Consider the following 2695-nt stretch of genomic DNA (forward strand, 5'->3'; position numbering starts at 1 on the left):
GGGCAACCTGCATGTGGCGAATAAAGCTGATTGACTGACTTGACTAAAGCATGGTAGCGGCCTGTTGTTGTTCCCCTCATCTGATTAAACATTTTAGCCCCCCACCTTTAACTCTGTAAACAGAGATTGCTGTGATGCCACTAATTAACTTTTCATCAGGATCATGATATCCATGTCTCATCTTCAGGCCTAATATAGATAAGACTTAATGCGTTTTGACCTGTGCTAAGCCGGCAAAAAACTGCAGACAAGACTATGGTCGTGTCCAAATTCATGGCTGCATCCTCCTGAGGCCGCATTTGTAGACCGATTACGTCACAGCAACACGCCGAGGCTGTCCAAATCGTAGACTCCTCTGAATGCAAATGCGTCTTCCTTTTCCCCGAATTTGAAGGTTGGGTCGGGTGTATCTTTCGTGGCCCACCATATCCCAGAATTCATAGCGCGGCCCAGCCAATCCAGTTTCGAGCAATGGCGGCCGCTAGTAAGTTTTAATATTACTCTTATTAATCTTTCTGTGTCACAAAATAAACTTTTAACACATTTTCAGGCAAGATTGTAGCTGTGTAAACTTCAAATATCTGCGCGGTTTATCAAGAAATCACATATTTGCAAAAGTGCTCCGACGTTTACGGCGAGGTCTGTTATCCACCAGCTCGATAGCTAGCCAGGAGCTTGAGGTCACTAGAGCCGCTGAGAACGGCAAACTCCCAGCACATCATTTTCAGATCAGATTTTCTGTTTTCCCTGATAGGGGTATTCCTTGTGTCACTCAAGAATGCGAGTTTGATTGATGACCTTTGGCCTGATCTTTGACCTTACCGGAAGTACTTCGGAAGTGGGAAGCGTGATTAATCAAAACCAGATGTGTGGCTAATCGAGATGCATGACGAATTGCGTCCGATGACAAAGAAAAATTATGTTTGTAAAGAGAGGGAGGGAGGGGGTCGTACCTGGGCACAGGTTTGAGGAAAGTTCAGGGGGGAGTCAGTGGAAATCAGATCGCATACAGCTGTATAGAGAGAGACAGAGAATTTACAACTTTTTAAAAGAGAGAGAGAGAGAGAGCAAATCGATCAAACTTTTCTACAGCACGTTATACCACTCCGGGTCGAGAGGAGCGATATAGCATGGACCGGTTGAATGACTATGTCGGATTGAAGCATGACCGAAAGCGTGGCAGGGACTTTCCCTTTGAACTTCTTCCTGTTCCATGATTAACCTCCAACTGTTAAATGTTTCCTCAATATTGCTGTAAGTAACAACAAAGTTAGTTTTTTAGGATCAGACAGGGGTCCAGTCCCAAAACTTTCCTTATACATTCCCACAGACTTGAGCTGTCACTGAATTAGCATCTGTGGGACAAATAAGCTTCAGGGACTGACTTGCCTTTTAGAACCGACCTTACGAGGCCTTTAGAGGCCTTTTAATTTTTACCCAAAGAGAAATTTGATCCTCACAAACTAATATCAGATAAAACAAAAAACAAAACATGATACTGTTTAGTTGTGATGAACAGTAACCACTTACCTCAACTTTGATGGGTTTTTTTTCTCAGCTATTTATTCTGCACAGAGCGTTTCTGGTGTGGCTTATGCAAAAGAGAATTGCAACAACACAGCATGTTTCTCTTCTCCCTTTCACACAGTAAGTATGTCTGTTGTAGACTGCGCTTTATAAATGTCTCTTTGATTATTCAATCGGTCTTTGAAAACTTTATCGTCATCACCAGCATGCTTTGTACCTCAGGCTCATCCGAGACAATCGTATCCAGGTAAAATAATTTTCTTTAATCTACACACTTTTAGGAATTAATTAGCTAATTTCATGGATAATTTCAGTGACTGAATTATTGCCGGTCATTCGTACATTTACTTTATTATATAAAATATGTAAATTAAATCTCTTTGAAACTTTTAGAATCTAATCTGTTGGTTTCTTTTTTTCATAGCATTTTATCAAAGTGTTGTCTGCTACAAAGTTAAAAGTATTGTACTAGTAGTAATATACCATCCACTATCTCCTGCTTGCATATTTCTGAAAACATGTTAGTGGTGTGGTGGCCATGGATTGAGCCAGCCCTGCAAACCCTGTGGATGGACGATGCAGTGGACAGTGGGAGGAAGCATCCTGAAGCTCTCTTTGCAGACCACTGTGTGTGATTCTCCACTCGCCGACCAGAAAAGACAAACGGCAGGTCTCAGTTGCAGCACCTCATCCATCCATGTCTGATCCTGCATCGGCAGATTCAGCAACACAGCCAGAGACTTCCTGTAATCTATTACAGTTGTTAAAAAAAAAAAAACGGTCCAGGAACAGGTCACTCAGGTTAATCCTGTATAAACAACTGTAAATATCGTTTTTTCTTCTTTAAATATTGTTGGCTTATTAGAAATATTCTTGTTCAATTGTTGTTGTTATTTACTTTATTGCCATCAAATAAATATCCATGTAAAATTGTCCAAAGTTAGCATTATGTTCATACATGTTAAAAATACCTGAAAATAAAATGAGTTCAGTGACAGTTAGTGTTTGTTGTAGTCAATTTATTAATAACAAAAAAACTTTTAAACTAATGCAACACATATAACAATGTCACAAAATATTCAAATAAATACATTTCTTAATGCATAACTGATTTTGGATCTGATCTTTCAAGAAGTGAAAGTCTGTCCATCCTCTCACTGATCAAATC

At 39.9% G+C, this 2695-nt stretch overlaps 1 long non-coding RNA gene across 1 annotated transcript; it reads left to right on the forward strand.

Annotated features, from left to right (window-relative positions):
* Window positions 1-964: 964 nt before the first annotated feature.
* On the forward strand, window positions 965-2286 carry LOC109198459 (uncharacterized). Its single transcript, XR_002059255.2, has 2 exons — window positions 965-1254; window positions 1559-2286. It is a non-coding gene; the product is annotated as an uncharacterized LOC109198459 (long non-coding RNA).
* The last annotated feature ends 409 nt before the right edge of the window (window positions 2287-2695 follow it).

Source organism: Oreochromis niloticus, unplaced genomic scaffold (assembly GCF_001858045.2).
Source record: "Oreochromis niloticus isolate F11D_XX unplaced genomic scaffold, O_niloticus_UMD_NMBU tig00001841_pilon, whole genome shotgun sequence".
In the NCBI taxonomy this organism is placed as follows: Eukaryota; Metazoa; Chordata; class Actinopteri; order Cichliformes; family Cichlidae; genus Oreochromis; species Oreochromis niloticus.